The sequence below is a fragment of the Mandrillus leucophaeus genome, unplaced genomic scaffold (genome assembly GCF_000951045.1).
Source record: "Mandrillus leucophaeus isolate KB7577 unplaced genomic scaffold, Mleu.le_1.0 Scaffold100, whole genome shotgun sequence".
NCBI lineage: Eukaryota > Metazoa > Chordata > Mammalia > Primates > Cercopithecidae > Mandrillus > Mandrillus leucophaeus.
This window is the reverse complement of record NW_012098099.1, coordinates 4925313-4945976: the sequence shown is the minus strand read 5'-3', so window position 1 is coordinate 4945976 and position 20664 is coordinate 4925313. Positions and strand designations below refer to the sequence as shown.

General features: G+C 43.2%; 1 long non-coding RNA gene across 1 annotated transcript in view; it reads left to right on the top strand.

Annotated features, from left to right (window-relative positions):
* LOC105534344 overlaps positions 1-20664 on the top strand; it is a 70477-nt gene that overhangs the window by 22129 nt on the left and 27684 nt on the right. Inside the window, exon 2 of the long non-coding RNA XR_001005255.1 lies at positions 19203-19303. This is a non-coding gene — a long non-coding RNA (uncharacterized LOC105534344). The remainder of the gene's footprint in view (positions 1-19202; positions 19304-20664) is intronic.

The following is a 20664-nucleotide window of genomic DNA, read 5'->3' as shown; positions in this document are numbered from 1 at the left end:
GGTCTAGCTCATGTACTTTGGCAAGATGATGCTTGTACTGCCTGTAGGAAGGTGACAGGAATAGGGCTATAAGTGGTAGCCATAAATGTCATTATTATCATTATTATTTCTAGCAAGTAGCAATGATGTGAGAATGGACTGGGGCCGTTACTATGAAAGGAATACATAAGCAAAGTAAAAATTACAAATACAAATGATGGGACCTTATTTAAGCCTCTCCACCAGTCACAGAGAGAAAAACACTGGTAGCCGGTGAGCCCACGGTGTAAATACAATTGCACGACAGCAGTTCCATTCCTCCATCGCTGAAGCTTGGACACTCTTCTTTCTGGTTTTTATTTTTCTTGAGAAACCTGAACCCTGGGGAGACAGACATAGGTAGAAATGCCTTTCCATTCCCCTTGGAAGAAAGAATCAGCGGTCTTCAGATTAGGTTCCCAAGATTAATATTTACCTTCCTGTCCTGCTTCCTTTATTTTGGAACTTGATAACTCAAGGCGACCACCAGCAAGACCACCAGCTATTCACCCTCTATGTAAAATTCCATGCTGGAACGTGAGTTTTCTGGTTTATTTTGAAGGCGGAAAATAGGTGCTAACAACCTCAGCTCCTGGCTTCAGTGCTGTTAGCCACTGGATACTACTGGGTCCCAGGCAGCTCACTTTAAAAGAGACAATTGGGGCCCAGCTGAAATGGTCATAATGTTGTTTGGAGGCCCCAAGTGCCCTTTGATCTTTGCAGACAGGCTGCCACTTCAAGTGCCTCAGGAATCATTTCATAACCTCAATGATTTTTCTTTTCAGTGCAGAGCTGGCAGAGTCATTAGGTACTTTGGTGTTTGTAGAAAGTGCCAAGCCCTTGGCAATCTGGGTTCATTTACCAGGGTGGGTGGTAAGCATATGTATATCTATTTTATAGGTGAGGAAATAGAAGAAGGGAGGTTACATGGAGCTGTAGGAATCTAAATCCTAGAAGGTTCTGGATCCTGCAAACTACACTCCCTAAGTTTGTCTGGTTGTGCATTTAGCACAGCATGATCGACGGGGTGGGGAGGCTGTATTTCCCAGCTTTGTGCTCCACTGTGGGTAGTTAGGCTCACGGGCATGTTAAGGCACTGGTTTAGTATTCCCAGGGCCCATCAGTCTGAGACGCAATACCCTCCTGACCACTCACACTGGCCACTCAGAAGTCACGCCTCCCTTGCTTATGGTATCCCACAGGTCTCTCTCTCACCAAGATGGAATGCAGCCAATCGCCCCCTGGGGAATCCCCATTACTTGAGTTACTATTTGTCCTAGCATTTATGAGCCTTCCTTTTCACATATTTTTTTAATAATAAAATTGAGCAGTAGAAACTATCCATTGGAAAAATAAATACAATGTATAATTTCCTTTTTTCTTAAATGAAAGACATCTCTTGTTCTCTTTGCACAACAGCATCCCTTCCCATTATCTAATCAACGAGAATTTCAGTAACCCAGTATTTTCAAAACATATTGATAGTTTTAACAAAAGCAAGAAAAATAATGAAGTAAATAAGACTTTATTAAGAAAATAATTTTAGAGCAACTTTCAAGGTATCCAATAGTAGGGGCAGTATACTTTCCACTTCATATTCAAATCAGTGTTTTTAAAATTATGTGCCTGGGACGACCAGGCATCAGAGGTCCCTTCACGGAGGACCCAACTTCAGGGAATCAGTAACTAAAGAAAACCCCTGCCCTACCCTGCCCCGTCATCTCTACAGAACTGTACCAAGACCTTGAGGCACACTTCAAAATTCTCAAAACTCCATCCAAATAATCCAGTCTCATTTGAATGGCAAATGCAGTTTATTGCCTTTTAACTCTGAGAATCATTTAACTCTTTGGACAAATGGCATAACTCAGCCAACCAAACTACTGAGTTTCCCAGCGTGCCCAGATTTCCTTTCATTCTAGAAAAGCCCGGGGCTTTCTGCAAGAGTTAAAAAGGAAGGTGATTTCTTTTTTCCTTTTCCAAATTTGGCAAGTTGTTCTCAGTGGATGTCAAAGATGGGCTTATTTTTGTTCAATGCGCAGTTTTAGGCCTTTTAGACTTTTCCTTCCTCCTGCTAAAGGGACTTCAGAATTTAAAGTAAATATTTATTTTACAGAATCCTTGCCCTAAGCAATCTAAGTGTCCACCAATGGATGAATGGATGAACAAAATATGGCCCATACATATAACTGAATATTATTCAGCCTTAAAAACAGAGAGTAATTCTGACACATGCTAGAACGTAAACCTCGAGGACATGATGCTAAGTAAAACAAGCCAGACAAAAAAGAGACAAATACTACATGATTGCATTTACATGAGTTACTTAGTCAAACCCATAGAGATGGAACACTGAATGGTGGTTGCCAGGGGCTGGGGGGAGAAGGGAATGGGAAGTTATGTTTAGTAGGTATGGCGTGTCCATTAGGGAAGGTGACAAAGTTCTGGCAATGGATGCTGGTGGTGGTTGCACAACAGAATGTAGGTATATACTTCATGCCACTGCACACTTAAAAATGGTTAAGATGGGGCCGGGCACAGTGGCTCATGCCTGTAATCCCAGAACTTTGGGAAGCAGAGGCAAGCGGATCACCTGAGGTCAGGAGTTTGAGACCAGCCTGACCAACATGGCGAAACCCCATCTCTACTAAAAATACAAAAAAATCAGCTGGGCGTGGTGGCAGGAGCCTATAATCCCAGCTACTTGGGAGGCTGAGGCAGGAGAATCACTTGTACCTGGGAGATGATTGTTGCAGTGAGCCGAGATTGCACCATTGCACTCCAACCTGGGCAAGAAGAATGAAACTCCATCTCAAGAAAGAAAGAAAGAAAGAAAGAAAGAAAGAAAGAGAGAGAGAGAGAGAAAGAAAGAAAGAAAGAAAGAGAGAGAGAGAGAGAGAGAGCGAGAGAGAGAGGGTTAAGATGGTGAATTTTATTATATGTATATGTTACCACAATTTAAAATATGTATACCTATGTTATATGGGTTTTATCAACCTTTGACTGGTTCATGCAATTCTGAAGGGAGATGCAGTCCTTTCCCCAGCACTGGGATAACTCCGTAGCTTTCAGGTCTTGCTAGCACCAAGGCGGCGTGCTGTCAGGCAGATGCCAGAGTTCAGCCACCTGCAGTCGGGATCGCTGATGTCCAGGACATTTCACAGAGGCTTTTTCCTGGGTCTGTGTTCTTGGCAAAGTGATAATGCTCCTAATTAGCACAGAGACCTGCGTCAAGACAGCCTGACAGGCCGGGCCCTTAGACGTGGGGATGGGGAGGAAGCCAGAGGAGGCTCTTCTGCAGGATATGCTCCCAGGCTGAAGCTGACCCCAGCTAGGAGTGGCTGAGCACCCAGCAGTGGGGAGGCAAGGGCTGGGAGGAAGAGGGGGGCTCTAGACAGAGAGGGCAAGAGGAGAATGTTTTGCTGACAGAAAAGAGATATGTTTTAGACCAACTTCTAATGCTTGTGTGGTTTTAATCTCGTGGCCAGAGAACAGTGCTTTTCAGGATAAGCTGAATTAATTTACTGTCTTCTGTGCACTTCTTCCAATGAGGCCTCAGGGAGGCTTCTGCAAAAGAATTTCTCTGGCCTTTTCCGTCTCCACTCTTTTTCTCCCACAATTAAAGCCCAAGAAGTCTTTGCTGAATGAGTTAAAACACGTAGGGGAAGCTTAGGAGCAGAACTTCATCTCCCACAATGTGACATCTAGCCCTTTCTCTTTCCCTGTGACAGGCCCTTGAATCTTAGAGACTGTGTACCTCACTGACCCCTATAATGCTGTAGTGAATTCAATGGTGGCTCCCCAAGACATATGTCCACCTAGAACCTATGCATGTCCCCTAATTTGGAAAAAGGGTCTTTGCAGATGTGATTAAGGATCTCAAAATAAGATCATCCTGGATAATCCAGGAAGGCCTTAAATCCAATGACAAGAGTCCATATAAAAGAAAGGCAGAGGGAGACTTGAGACACAGAGAAGGCCAAGTGAGAATGGATACAGAGATTGGAAAAATGCAGCCCAAACTGAGGAACTGCTGGAGCCACCAGAAGCTGGAAGAGGTAAGGAAGAATTGTTGCTTAGAGCAGTGGTCCCCAAACATTTTGGCACCAGTGACTGGTTTCAGGGAAGATAATTTTTCCACAGACCCAGGAGTTGTGGGAGGATAGTTTTGGGATGATTCAAATGCATTACATTTATTGTGAACTTTATTTCTACTATTAAATTGTGATATATAATGAAATAGTTATACAATTATACAACTCTCCATAATGTAGAATCAGTGGGAGTCCTGAGCTTGTTTTCCTGCAACTAGACAGTCTCATCTCTGTGGGGGATGGGAGACGGTGACAGATCATCAGGCATTAGATTCTCATAAGGAGCACGCAGCCTAGATTCCTCACATGTGCAGTTCACAATAGGGTTGGTGCTCCTGTGAGAATGTAATGCCCCTGCTAATCTGACAGGAAGCGGACCTCGGGCAGTAATGCTCCCTCACCTGCTGCTCATCTCCTGCTGTGTGGCCCAGTTTCTAACAGTCCACAGACCAGTCTGTGGCTTGGGGGTTGGGGACCCTTACCCTAGAGCCTTCAGAGTGAGTGTGACAAAGCTGACACCCTCATTTCAGACTAAAGGAATAAATTTCTGTTGTTTTAAGCCACTGAAGTTTGTGGTAATTTGTTAGAGCAGCTCTAAAAACTGAATACACAGGGATGCTCAAATTATCCTGTGCACACATCACCTGGGGACCTGCCTGTGAGACAGCAGGTCAAGGCTGGGGTCCAAGATTCTACATTGCTGAGACATTTCCCATGACACAAATGTTGCTGACTGTTCCACACACTTTGAACACACAAAAACTAGTTTGGGATATTGACTTTCAAACAGAAGCACAATAAACAAACATTTTAATCATGTTCGGCTGGGAGCCACTGGCTGACATTCAATCTTGACTTGGGCCTCTGTGCTCTTTACCTATGTTTTGTGATTTTTATCACAGTAGTTGTCTTGATGTGTTCAGTGCTATACAGAATGCCATTATCTATAATCTCTGCCCCAAAACTTAGAACCAATGATTACTTTTGCACAAAGGTCTCTGTGTCTCATCTTCCTTACCTGTTAAGCAAGGGACTTGGACTAGGTTTGCTTAAGTTTCTTCCAGCTCAAACTTTCTTTGAGTATGGGATACTTTTCACACCCAGGAAGAAGATTCTGTGAGTCTCAGTTATCTACCTGTGCTTTCAAATGCCATCCTTTACTTTAACCTTGAAGCCTTTCTCCTCATTTAGTCCTATACTAAGGAAATGAAGTATCCTAGACGGGATAGAATACTCCTTGCTCATTGCTGCTGTGATTTTTCTTACTGTCACCTGAGGTAGCCATAGTAAGTGGTAAGCTTTTTGCTGAATAACTAATTCCCATGAACTAGTTGTTGCTGAGCCTTTCTGATCTGTCCTCTATTTTCAAGGAGAGGGTGTGTGTGTGTGTATGTGTGTATGTGTGTGATAAACTTCACTGACTTCATCCCTGTGGTTGGCTCGTGCACATAACTGAGTGGGAATGCTGACTACATCCAAACCATGTAGCTGTGATCTGTGTTCCTTTAGCATAATCTAGAAAATACCCATCTTCTGTGGGTGTTGCTCTGTGGGCATAAAGTGACCACTGCCTTTATCAGAATGTCACTCCCTTAATATGTGGTTTTTACAAAAAGCACTTTACTCTCAGGATTGACACTGCAGAATTTTGCAAAGATGCTACAGAGTGTCCAATACTCGCAGCCAGACAGCGATTTTCAAAAGCCACAATTCAGTTCCTCTGAATTCTTATTGCCCAACCGGACTCCACTCCTTGAAGTAAGCACTTAAAAGATTTGGTTTTAAAATATCCCAAAAATGGATAAGGCAGGAGCCACTCGTCAATGACACAGATTTTCCAGCTCATTGAAAATGCATTTACCTTCCTCACAGGTCTAGTGGGCGTCTCCTCACTGACCTTCACAGGCAAGTTGGAATGAAAGGGTGTTGCTGGAAATGGAGTGAGGTCATGTTAAACATGTCCCCAAATGTTTATGCTGGGGAGTGATCAGTAACCACCATCTTCACTTTACTTAGATTCATTTTGTTTTTCTTCACTGCCTCACCCCTCTTCTCTTCCTGTTTCTGTCAAACTTGTTTGGTGATGAAAACAGAGATCCTCACAAGATACCTGATAGCTGTGAAGGCTGACAGTAGGAACACAACAGGGCAGAAGGCTGCTTGTGGGATCTGGGGTCTGAGGCATACATAAGACCAGCATCTTCTCCTGGTACCTCTGACTCTATCTGCTCCGTGCTCTGTTCTTTCTACCTTGCAGCTTCCTCTGTTTGCTCAGTGTCTCTGCTCCTCTGTTGCTTAGACTTACACGTGGCACTTTCCAGCCACCTAACCTGTTTCTTGCTATATGTTGCCTCCTCTCCAACTGCATTTTGGCAAATTCTTTCCAGGTATTTTAGTTCAAATTCTCAAGGGAAAGAATTTGATCATATGAGGACCTTACCTTTTCATTGGGCCAATGGAAGATTGCTGTCTAGCCTCTTATTGGTGCTCCCAGATCATGTGATCTTTGGTCATGTGACTTTCATGGACCCAATCATCTGTGACTCAGGTATCACAAGGTACAAATCATGGCCCAGGCAGCAAAGGACTGAGGACTGGGCCGATTTTTCGTAAATAGAGTTTAGACGGGGCTGACAATTTCCAGGGTACAGGCTTTCCTCATCTTATCCTGAAAGGGATCTAGATATAAAAGTCAAGTGAGGAGCTTCAGGGGGTTGGAGGCCACAGGACACGAAGCTACAGAGTCAGTAGCCAGCCTCCTGGATTCAATCTTGAAAAGTGAGAATGAGTGAAGCCAGAGTCACAGAGAATTGAAGCTGACCTCCTTGAAAACAAGACCAAAGAAGTGTGTTCAGAAGCCAAAAATGAGCTGGAGACCTTGTAGAGGCTCAGCCCAACATATCAAAACATTGTCAGGAAGAGGAGGCTGAGGCCTTGCTGGAAGCGGTGGGTGTGAAAGGGCAGGAGAGGAAAGCTCTCAGCTGTGAATGTGCGTTGTGCTTGTGGAAGCAAATTGGCCTGCCACAGCCTGCCACACTGCACATCAAGGGTCATGGCACTGTGTGAATTCCATTTGCAGGTCCCCTTTTTAAAAGGCAAAGCTGGCCTTCCTGGCTCTAATGGAGAAGAGAAGCTTCGAGTTTACAGCTGCAGAGGAGGACGTTTCCCTGGCACTTGGGAGACTTTGATTGTCCGGGCTGGGTACCACATTGCTATTGTGGTCCTCAAGGCCCCTGCCCAATGCCACCTCCTTCGCATTTTCTGTACTCCACTGCTTGGTCACGTTTACCAAAGATTTCTTATGTGTGAATAGCCGTATGTGGCATTAAGAGTGGCTTGACTTAAAAGCTAATTCAATAAAACTTCTGGAAGAAAATAAAGAATACTTGCACAACCTGGGGATGAGCAGAGATTCCACAGACAGGACACTAAAACACTAACCATAAAAGAATAAGAATAATAAATTGGACTTCGTCAAAATTAAAAGATTTTGCTCATTAAAAGACACCATTGAAAACATGAAATGAAAGCCAAAGACTGAGAGGAATGTCCCAATGTGTATGCTTAATAAAGGACTTGCATCCAGAATACAGGCATACCTTGTTTCAATGCACTTTGCTCCATTCCATTTCATAGATATTGTGATTTTTACATATTGAAAGTTTGTGGCAACCCTGAATCGAGCTAGTCTATTGGCACCATGCTTCCAACAGCATGCGCTCATTTTGTGTAATTACTGCAGTATCTCATACTTCTTCATTGTTATTATAGTGTCTGGTGCTATGTGATCAATGATATTTGATGTTACCATTCTAATTGCTTTGGGGTGCCACAGACTGTGCCCAAATAAGATGGCAAACTTAATTGATAAATGTTGTGTGTGTTCTGACTTCTCCACCAAGCAGATGTTTCCCCATCTCTCTCTCTCTCTCTCTCTCTCTCTTTCTGTCTCTCCTTCCCCACCCCTCCTTCTGGCCTCTCTATTCCCTAGACACAAAATTTTGAAACTAGGTCAGTTAATAACTCTACAATGGCCTCTAAGTGTTCAAAGTCAAGAGTTGCACATCTCTCACTTTCAATCAAAAGCTAGAAATGGTTAAACTTAGGGAGGAAGGCATCTCAAAAGCTAAGATAGGCTCAGAGCTATAGGCCTCTTGTGCCAAACAGTTAGCCAAGTTCTGAATACAAAGGAAAAGCTATTGAAGTAAATTAAAAGGGCTACTCTAGTGAACACATGAAAAGGAAGTGAAACAGCCTTATTGTTGACATAGAGAACGTTTGAGTGATTTGGATAGCAGATCAAACCAGCCACAACATTCCGTTTAGCCAAAGCCTGATCCAGAGCAAGGCCCTAACTCTCATCACTTCTATGAAGGCCAAGAGAGGTGAGGAACCTGCAGAAGTTGGAAGCTAGCAGAGGTTGATTGGTTCATGAGGTTTAAGGAAAGAAGCCATCTCTGTAACATAAAAGTGCAAGGTGAAGTAGCAAGTACTAATGTAGAATTTGTAACAAGTTATCCAGAAGATCTAGCTAAGATCACTGATGAAGGTAAATACACTAAACAACAAGTTCTTGATATAGACAAAGCAGCTTTATATTAGAAGAAGATGCCAGCTAGGACTTTCATAGCTAGAGAAGATAAGTCAATGCCTGGTTTCAAAGCTGCAAAGGACAGGCTGACTCTCTTCTTAGAAGCTAATGCAGCTGTTGATTTTAAGTTCAAGCCAGTGCTCGTTTATCATGCTGAAAATCCTAGAGCCCTTAAGAATGATGCTAAATCTGTTGTGCCTGGGCTCCAGAAATGGCATAGCAAAGTCTGGATGACAGCACATCTGTTCATTGCACATTTGTTCATAGATAATTGAATTTTTGGCCCACTGTTGAGACCTATGGTTCAGAAAAAAAGATTCCTTTCAAAATCTTACTGCTCATTGACAATGTACTTGGCCACCCAAGAGTTCTGATGACGATGTACAAGGACTTTAAGGTTGTTTTCACACCTGCTAACACAACATCCATCTGCAACTAATGAACCCATGGACCAAGGAGATATTTTGACTGTCAAGTTTTATTATTTAAGAAATACATTTTGTAAGGCTCTAGTTGCCATAGAGAGTGATTTCTTCTGATGGATCTGGCAAAGTAAATTGAAAACCTTCTGGAAAAGATTGACCATTCTAGATACTATTAAGAATATTTGTGATTCATGAATATTTGTGATTCATGGGGAAGAGGTCAAAATATCAACATCGTATTAGAGTTCGCCAGAGGGATAGAACTGGTAGGATATATGTCTATATATAAGGGAGCTTATTAAGGAGAGGTGGGTCACACGATCACAAGCTGAAGTCCCACGATAGGTCATCTGCAAGCTGGGGAAGAGAGAAGCCAATAGTGTCTCAATCTGAGTCCAAAAGCCTCAAAAGCAGGGAAGTCAACAGTGCAGCCTTCAGTCTGTGGCTGAAGGTTTGAGAGCCCCCAGCAAAGCACTAGTTTAAATCCAAGAGTCCAAAGGCCAAAGAACCTGGAATCTGATGTCCAAAGATAGGAGTAATGGGAGGAGGCATCTGGCATGGGAGAAAGATGAAAGCCAGAACTCAACAAGCCAGCTCATCCCACCTTCTGCCTGTTTTGTTCTAGCTGCAATGGCAGCTGATTGGATGGGGCCCACCCACATTGAGGGCGGGTCTTCCTTTCACAGTCCACTGACTCAAATGTCAGTCTCCTCTGTCAACACCCTGATAGACACACCCAGAAACAATACCTTACCAGCTATCTAGGCATCCTTCAATCTAATCAAGTTGACTCCTAATATTAACCATCACAAATATTAACAGGAGTTTAGAAGAAGTTGATTCCAGCCCTCATGGATGATTTTGAGGGGATCAAGACTTAAATGGAGGAAGGAACTGTAGATGTGGTGGAACCAGCAAGAGAACTAGAGCAAGAAATGGCGCCTAAAGATGTGACTGAATTGCTGCAGTCTCAGGATAAAACTTGAACAGATGAGGAGTTGCTTCTTATGGATGAGCAAAGAAAGTAGTTTCTTGATGTAGAATCCACTCCTGATGAAGATTCTGTGAACATTGTTAAAATGACGACAAATAATTTAAAATGCAAAACTAAATTGGTAAGGCTGTGGCAGACTTTGAAAGGATTAACTGCAGTTTAGATGGAAGTTCTACTGTGGGTGAAGTGCTACCAAACAGCATCTTATGTTACAGAGAAATTTTTCGTGAACGGGAAATCAGTCAATCAATGCAGCAAACTTTACTCTCTTATTTTTAGGAGTTGCCACAGTCACTTGATCAGTCAGTAGCTATCAATATTGAGGCAAGACCCTCCACCAGCAGAAAGATTATGACTCAAATGTTTGAGGTGGTTGGTAAGCTAATTACTCTGGTTGATCATAATACATTGTATATATGTACTAAAATATTACACTATACCCTATAAATATGTACAATTGTTTCATGTCAATTTAAAATAATAAAAGCAAAAATAAAAAAGATTACAACTAACTGAAGCCTCAGATGATTGTTAGCATTTCTTAGCAATAAAGTATTTTTAAATTAAGGTATGTAAATTGTTTTGTTAGAGAATGCTGTTGCACATTTAGTAGACTACAATGTAAACATAACTTTTATATGCACTGGAAAACCAAGAAATTTGTGTGACTTGCTTTATTATGATATTTGCATTATTGTGGTGATCTGGAACCAAACCCACTATCTCTGAGGTATGCTTGTGTATTAAGAACTACCAACAAATCATAATAAAAAGACAAACAATACAATAAAAAAGCTAAAGACTTGAGTAGACATTTTCCAAACACACAAATTGTCTAGGAACACATGCAAACTCTTCATTATTCACCAGGAAAATACAAATGAGAAACTACAGTGTGTTATCACTTTACAATCACTGAGATGGCTGTAATTACAAAGACTGACGATACCAAAAGTGTGTCAACTGGATGTAGACAAATTGAGCTCTCATATATTACTAGTGGGAGTGCAAAAGGGGACAATTACTTTGGATGACTGTTGATCAGTTCTTTAACTGTTAAGAATACACATTCCCTGGGAAGCTGAGACGAGTGGATCACCTGAGGTCAGGAGTTTGAGACCAGCCTGCCCAGCATAGCGAAACCCTGTCTCTACTAAAAATACAAAAATTAGCCGAGCGTGGTGGGTGCCTATAATCCCAGCTACTTGGGAGGCTGAAGCAGGAGAATCGCTTGAACCTGGGAGGTGGAGATCGCAGTGAGCCCAGATCACGCCACTGCACTCCAGCCTGGGCAAAAGAGCAAAACTCTGTCAAAAAACAAACAAACAAAAAACACCACATTCCCAAGGAATGAACTATTGATACATACAACAACATCGATGAATCTCGGAAAAATTATGTTGAATGAAAAAGAAAAACATCCTCCCAAAAGAGTATATATTATATGATTCCACTTATTTAAGACTCTAGAAAATACAAACTATAGTAAGGGAAAACAGATCAGTGGTTGCTTGGGGGATGGGGATGGGGATATAGACAGGAGTGATTACAAAGAATACAGGGAACTTGGAGACGATGACGAAAATGCTCATTTTAAATATGAGCCATTTGTTGCATGTCAACTATACCTCAATAAAATAGTTTATTGGTGTATTATATAGAGTGTATATAATGCATTCAATTTTTTTTTTTTGAGACAGAGTCTTGCTCTGTTGCCCAGGCTGGAGTGCAGTGGCGTGATCTCGGCTCACTGCAAGCTCCATCTCCTGGGTTCACGCCATTCTCCTGCCTCAGCCTCCTGAGTAGCTGGGACTACAGGTGCCCACCACTGCGCCCGGCTAATTTTTTGGTATTTTTAGTAGAGATGGGGTTTCATAGTGTTAGCCAGGATGATCTTGATCTCCTGACCTCGTGATCCACCCACTTGGGCCTCCCAAAGTGCTGGGATTACAGGCGTGAGCCACCACGCCCGGCCACATTCAAGTTTATTTTAAAAAGTCACTTTGTTTAAAGTGACTTGAAATAAAACCACAAAAATGAGAACACATGTTCTCTATGAGCCACCAATTCATTCCTAGATATTTATCTGAAAGAAATGAAGACATTTTTTCATACAAAGATTTGTTCAAGAAGGCTTATGACAGTTTTATTCTTACTAGCAAGAAACTGAAAATAACTAACATGTCAATCAACAGGTAAACAGATTAACAATTTGTGGTGCATTCATACAATGGAATATGACTAACAATTTCAAAAACTGACATTCACAAAAGTCTGATTAAATCTAAAAAAGATACATCCCAAATACAAAAGATTACTTTCTTTGTGATTTCATTTATATAAAGTTGAAGAACTTTCAAAACTCACCTATTGTGATAGAATTAGAACAGTGGTTTTCTCTTGGTGGTAGGGAGGTGGAAGGTTGGGTGGCTGGAGGTTGACAACAAATGGTCTGAGAAACTTTCTAGGGTGACAGAAATGTGTTATATCTTAAGTGAGATGTTGGTTACATGATGAAGTGAATACTGTGGTGCTCTGCTTGGCTGCCCTCTTCAAGGCTGACATGCCCATTCCCTAGCTGCTAGGATAACCCACACCTGCATTTCCGACTGAGCATTGCCCTTGGCCACAGGGAACTGCCTTGCCCAGACATTTCCCTCGCAAGGGCTGGGCCATAACAAATAACTGTCCAGTGCAGAGATTCCAAGACCTGCCCTGCTTGCCTCACTTTAAGACACTACGAAGAGCCATTCCTTCTCCAAAGCTCCTCATAGAATTAGCTAAAGCCTCAGCTGCAGCATCATTGTGGATTAGCTTCTCCCTCTTTCCAATCCAGCCTTCTTCATTTATTTACAGGTTTATTGTTGAGAGTATATACCAGTAAACTTTCTGCACATAATTTTCCACTTCAGCATTTGTTTCTAGAAGATGGAACTACAATTGGTCCTAGAACGTGGAATTTAAAATGGGATTTTAAGGCTAGATAAACAGCCAGGGCTGTCAATGAGATCCTGTTTTTAGTGGGATGTGGAGCATGAACAGTCCTTAGCAGGCTGCGTGGTATGATGGTTACAACTTGTACTGGTGGTGGATGTGGTTAGGACATCAGTGGATGGGGACATATTAGTTGGTGAACTTGAGTGGAATGAGGAAAGTTGTAACCACAAAGACTGTGGCACCAAGTGGCTGTTGCTGCATGCATGGATTCTTTGAAGATTATAACCAGCTCAGGATGATTAACCACCAGTTCATAAGAAGTGGGTTTAAGAGAAGTTTGACTTCTCAGCCTAGCAAGTCTCCCTCCCAAAGGCCAGAACTCTGGTTCAGAAGGAAAGAAACCCTGATAATTGGGTGTGAAATATCTGCTATGAAAATCTTGAGTGCCTAAATAACCCTGAACCCACTTGGTGTAAGTGGCTCACTGTTACTTGTTAGAAAATAGTACCCCTCCCCTTGCTTGAAGATCATGCGAAAAGCACAAGTGAAACAATTACAAAACAATGTTTGTCCTCACTCAGGATCCCACTGCCTCTCACACTGTCCCCCTTACTGGCAATAAGACCGATAACAAGTGTCAAAGCTTGGATCTAGCTAGTATGTACTGGTGGGTCCTGGGAAGTGTGCATGGGCCCTGCATGTGCAGGATCAAAAGAGGAGGAAATAAAGTTGGATACAGAAGAGTGTATTAGTATGGGGAACTCTCCAGTATCTAGGATTTAACACCTGGGCAAGGATCCTGAAGTCAGGGCTAATGGGTTGCTAGAATGGCTATTGGAAGCTTGAGAAAAGTGATGGCCTCCACTAAGTGAAGGAGCACCTGCAGAACTGCCGTGGCAGATAGGAAGGAAAGAATCAAAAGCCTGGAAGAATTGGGTATGCTGGAACAGGTATATTTCATAAGGCCAGGAAACTTACCAACTGACCAAGTTTGGGAGGAGGGCCCAGAGAATGTGCTAGAATTGTCATGCAGCTCAATGGTGACTGTCTTCATGGACCAGAGCTTCCAATAGGAGATGTGAATATGAAACTGAGCTCCTGAGAGCAACGGGGATGACCAGATCCCAGAATCGTAGAGGGCAGGTGGCAGCTCTTAACCATCAGAAGCAAGGTGGGCACAACTATTGCAATAAGCAGCAAAGGCAGAGTGGTGGCCTTGAGGACAGACCAATGGAGAGATGGAGGTAGTTGACAGAATATTGTGCTCTTAGGGCTGACAGAGTTGGGCAACAAACAAAAGCATTACTTAATATGTGCAACCAAAAGAAGTCAAGGATGAATGGTCAGAAGCCTGTGGACAGCAACCCCAGTGAAAATTCAAGATTCCTGACTATTCTCAGACATGGAAACAATTGACTGAAATATAGGCCAAGTCCCTTGAAAGAACAATTCTGCAAAGCCACAGCATTCATATTCAGCAGCAATTTTCCCAGTCACTTGGTAGTAATTCTCCCAGTCACTCAGTTTTTCCAGTCCTTCCTTTTGGCTACTTATTCAGATAACCATGCAACGAGGAAAGAATAATATATAGATATTTCAGAAACTGTCGGATAACATAAGGTCTTGACTTAGGGAGTTGACATTGATGCCCAGGAGCCTCCAAAACAACCATGGCCTACCTGTTAGAATTACAGTATATAAGGAACAGATAATAATTGGAGCCCTGAACCTAGTCCAGCTTGCTGCAGACTCTCTGGGCTCCTGGAACCACCCAGTATCATTTTCCGAATTCCTGAACATATAATTGGAATTGTCATACTTGGTAGTTGGCATAACCATTGCTCCTGGATTTTGCCACCCAAACTTCACTTTCTACCTTGAACCATTGTTGGTCCATGAAGAACAGCTTGGACTCAAACCCCTTGGCTCTTCTCAGTTTTAGCTGTTGAACCCACCTAGATTTAGTCTTGAAACCACATCTGCTCTGACTGGCCCAGCCAGAGAGACACATCCACTCTCAGGGGAGATTGCATACTCTTAAGCCAATGGTCTAAACTTCCTATTCAAAAATAACCCAGACCTGGCTTGTACATCTTCCATTTTTTGTTTAAAGAGACATTAGAATGTGAGAAATGATATTGCACCCTAAGATCAAGGTTGAAAACATAGAGGAAATAGATCATGGGCTCCACCAATGCAAGTGCAATGCAAGTAAACATATTCTATATGATACACCAATAACAAACAGGAATACATAGTTACTTGGAGATGGAATGGGTAGCAGATTTGCTTTTTTTTCAGTATGATCAGTAAACAATAAAATTAGCTACCATTCTTTGAGCAACTATTATGTACCATGAGTGTTCCCGTATGCCTTCTCATCTAATCCTAATGACCACCCTGTGAGGTGAATGGCATGCCCATTTTATAAAGAAGGAAACTGAGGGTCAGAGAGCTGAGAAAAATGACCCAAAGTCATAAAGCTTGTGAGAGGCAGCCAGAATCCCGGCATGGTTTGCTGACTGTGGAACCAGTGCTTTTTCTGCCACACTAAACTGCATCCTGATTACGGAGATTTGCAACCCAAGCACCTCGGAGAAATTGCTTGGCTTCCAGCAACTGGGCTTAAGAAAATATGCCCTTTCTTTCATGTTTTTGAAGACAGAATCCATCATAAAGGGCATTCCTTTAAGACCTTCTGCTTTGAAGTGATAAAAGCTAGATTGAAGGAAGGCTCCCAGGCTCCTGATCTGGGTTCACCCCTGCCCTGGGAGCCAGGAAATGTGATTTCTTCTGCCATCTCTTTCACTTATGGTACTTGCTCTGCTTCTTGGGTCTCCAGTGATTTTTTTTCTTAAGAAAAGAAGATAGCTTGGGTTAATTTCCAGTTCTCCACAATTTATCTGTACTGAGCTGGAAGAGTGTTGAGTGGGAAAGGGCTTCCTTGTCCACGAGGGCCTCGCAGCTCTTCAACACCCACCACTTCTGCCTCATGTCAAAGGCAAGCAGATCGGTTTATTAAATAGCTGTCAAACCGAATGAGCGAGCACCGAGAACACACAGAGGGAAGATTGGATTAGAGGGAGAGGACATGCCACGCTAAACAAGGGCACAGATTTATGGCCTTGGCCATGCAGCCTCAGAAATGATGCCCAGGGTAGATATGTGTTGGGGGCGGCTGGTCCAAGGAAGTGAAGTACGATATTCACAGGGAAAGGCTGAGGCATAAGGTGTTTCTAGTGACCATGCTTTTCCTTCCTGGCACTCAGAGCACTTGCAATTAGCATATAAGTAATGACATGTGTTTATTTGGTAAATGACTCTCTTCCTCATCAAAGTATAAGCTTACCCAGGGTAGGGGCTGCTGGAGCCTATTCACTTCTATTTTCTAGTGAAGGCACACAGCTGGCATCATGATGAGATATGCTGGGAACATTAACTCCACTGAAGACAGCAACTCCTAGACTGTCACTAACATAGAAAATACAGATGATGCTTTATTCACCAAAGGGAATTCACAAACTTGAGTTCTAACTGACACTTTCATAGATCGCCTCTGTCCACTTTTCATAGCCCCCACAGATGAGAGGCAATTTGAGCTAAAGAGGAAAACAAAGTGACAGATACCTGCTAGTCAATGTCACTTTAAGCCCAGTGGAAACAGAAATTAATGATTACTGAAGCATTTTGGAAGAACTACTGGACTAGATTCTTGCCCTGGAGGGGCCTAGACTATAGCTGAGAAGAAGCAGTCATGGTATTTCCCATTCCAACATCTTTCTTTTATTTGTCATCATCTGGGATTATATCTCAGTGTTCACCTCTTCTATAAGGCTTACATGTGTGGTGAGGGAAATGTCCCCACTCTTGGCTCTAGGAGCGGGGACACCTCTGCCTCAGGCTTACACTAATTGACATAATATCATCCACTCACCACAGCAATGGATGCAGTTATGGTTACATGGTCTAATTTGGGCCAATGAGAAGGGAGACTATATGGACTAAGGGTTTCCTTACTTCTCTGAGAGAACTTCCAGAACCATCATTCTTTTTCTCTCTGAATTCAGGAGAGGAAACATACTCCTTACCTCTCTCTCTCTGTCTGACTCAGTTCCATATCATCCTCATATATATACTGATTGGTGGAAACTAAATGCACCCAGAACTCCAGAAGCAGGGAATCTGGGAAATGCAGTCTTTTACTTTCCAGCCTCTTCAGGATTGGAAGGTACTAGAAGGGGCTGGAATGAACATTGAATGAGCCAGTTTGCAGCATCTGCTGTATCACCTTCTTTGTTACTTTAAGAGTAGTGACTATTGGGCATGCTTTTGAAATCTACAAGAACTTCGAATAGTGAGCAAACGAGTTAAGAATGTAAGTATGGGGAATTTGGACTGTCTTTGAGTAGGAAAATTACATTCATGTTTCATGTTTATTTCCTGGGTATTAATTTTAGAAAAACAATAATGTTATAAAAGTGACAAACCAGATAACTAGACGACTACTGCAACCATCTAGGTGTGAAGGGTAGTATCCTGGATGGGGCCAGTTCAGAAGGAAACAAACTCTCAGATTGAGCCATATCGCTCTTGTAGAATTGGGAGAACTTGTGGTTAGAATTTTTGTAGTTGCTTAAATCGGAGATACCCAAATACTGATTTAAGCAGAATAGGGCTTTCTTACTAAGGCACAGTGGTGTTTGACAGAACCCTGGGCAGAGAAGCATTACTGCCAGGGCCGTCTGTCTCTCCTCTTTCCTTTCTTCCTTCACCTTCTGCATTCTCCTTTGTATCTACAGATTGGCTTCCTCTGCCTCCCCATGTGCCTAGGGGGCGGGGAAGGTGGGGTGTGGGGAGTGGAGAGGTGGGGGGTGGAAGCAAGGCCATGACAGCTCTTGAGTTTGTGTAGCCTTCTCTCTCACTTCCATGGAAGGGACACTGCATGGTCCAGCTGGGGTTCAGGCTGACCCCTGAGCCAATCCATCAGGTCCCAGGGAGGAGGGATGGGGGCAGTTTGCAGGTACCAGGCTCACCTCTATGAATCTGAGAATGGTGATGTGAAGTATGTTAGCCTCGTGGGCGCCTGTCATTTCCCACATTGGTGCAAATGGGATGTGGATTGGCCAGGCATGAGTTAGCAAGGGAAAGGAAAGCATCCATGATGATGCGGAGGCTTCTGGTCTGAGGAACAGGATGTAGCACCACTTCTCTAGATGGGGGGGTAAGGTGCCTGGACTGAAGTGGGAGCCTTTGGAGCTAGAACAATGTGGGCTAGGGCAGAAGCAGTTGAAGACTGAGGTCACTGAGCATGGCATCGATGGCTTTACTCATGTTTGAAGTGGCCTGAAGATCCTTTCAACCCCAGTAAAATAGAGAATGGTGATATGGCCAGTTGGGGAACAATCAGATATCTGTGAGATTAGGAAAAACCTAAGGCTCAGGGGACCTCTTAAAGCCTCCCTACAGGAGAGTCACCCCTTTTGGTCCTAGAACATAGGCCTGAGCTCCCAGACCAGACTCAAATGTAGGGAAGGCAGGGCAGAGTGGGGTCAATAGCTACTTGCATGGCTACCTGTTGGCTTTGTGCCCTGAAGAAAGAGGACATTTTAAGTGTGGGCTGAGCATGAGGAGGGAGGCTGTCATCATTTTATAAAAGTTGTATGATTATAAGCAAAGTGGGGAGCGGGGCCCAGGGGAGCAAGAGTGGATGGCATATGCTGTTCCTCTCAACACCCATAGCAGACATGGTTAATTGGCCTAGGAGCTATTTCCCATTGAGCCCTGAGAGCATCCTTCTCAGCACGGGGCTCTGGGCAGCCTCTGACAGTCCGTCAGTACATGGGACAACCTGCATCTGCTCAACCCCATCTAGGCAATGGCTGGCAGAGGAGGCAGGTGAGTCTGGGCCAACACAGCCGAGCTATATATTTTGTGGAAAACTAAGAGGGTTGTGGCAACCATAAGTGTGATTCCAACACAAAATTTTAGCTTCAATGTAAAGGTGGCTTAACGTTCTAACCAGTGTTGGCTTAGTGCTGGAGATTTTGCTAAGTGCTGGTTCACAAAATTTCATTTAATCTTCACAGCAACTCTATAGGGCTAATTATTATTACTAATGCAACATCTCCTACTCATGTTTACAGATGAGGGAACCGAGGTCTGAAGAAGAGAAATGTCCTATCCAAGTTCACCCAGCTGGGGCCAGTTCTCCTGTTTCACCTAGAATTGGATGTTCCAACTCCTGGTGAGTGTTCTTTCCACTGCCCCAAACACAGTTTGATTTGAGACTAGATTCTTCTGCTGTTTCCCAGTAAAGAGAATTTCCCCAAACATCTGTGCCATGTGATAGCCCTTTAGGGTCTTGACTCTCCAAGTGTGGTCTTCAGATTAGTAACATCAGCATCCCATGAGTGCTTGGCACAAATGCAGAGTGTTCAGCCCAATCCCAGAGCTTCCAAACTGCATCTGCATTTAAACAAGAGCCCCTAGGATCCACGTGCACAGTAAAGTTTGAGAAGCTTTTCAAGGTACCGGCCCTTCCAAGTGGTCCAACCTGGCAGAAAGGGTTCTACAGGCAAATAAGTTTGGGAAACACTGAATCCTATCCTGTTCTTTTACATATCAGCAAAGTAAAGGCTTGGAAGGGCCCTAAAGTAAATTTTTAAAACTTTGCTCGACTGGGTGTTTTCCAAATTTGCTTGTACATAGACTCTGGATTCTGTATGAATAGCATTTATTCATATCCCACGGATTTACTGTTTAACAAAAAAGTTTGACATGTGGCCACAGGCTAACCAGATGAAACCCTGTTTGTGTGTGCACTAAAAATAGTGGAAAGAAAATGCACCAAGGATTGATCTAGTAGTCAATTCTTTATCGTTCCCTTAAGGAGATAGCAGCACTGCCATTTTAAGGGCACCAATATTATAAAATGAAAAAGAACGCACTCAGAAAGGGAAAACAAAAGCAATCTGTGAGGGGAAAAAAGAAGGTCGTAATTTGGTTTGGGCAGGAGCGTTTGACCAAGAGAAAAGTGGATGAAAGAATAGTTGTTTCATTAGCCTATTGCAATTTCTTATAGCCTTCCGCTCATGAACACAAAGCAGCATAAAATGGGGTCAGAGGCTATTTTCTACTGACTAGTTTACATTAGTGATCTCATTTTATTTCTACAGCAAACCTTTAAGGTAGATATTAGTATTCTCATTTTACAGGTGAAGAAACAGGGACTCAGGAAGATTCAGTCATTTATTAAGACTTGTGCAGCTAATGAGCCAGAACTCAACCCCACACTTGGTGACTCAGGAGTCCAGGCCCTTTAGCCGTTACATGATTTTCTGCAGAAAGCAGTGGAAGCCTGAGCCCCTGAAAGACTGTGTCTGATCTCAGCCTGGAGTCCTAGGAGAGGATGCTGGAGGCCAGGCACTCTGTGAGCTGTTCTTGCAGAGTGTCAATCCCCTTGTGATTGACATGCTCCTTCGGCACCAGCGCCGGTATCTGTCTCTCCTCCTGCGTGGGCTGCTCTAGGGTCTGGGACATCACATGTCTGACACAGCAATTAGCTTGCTGTACTTCATCCTCCCGCTTGCCTCCAGCCCCCGCTTC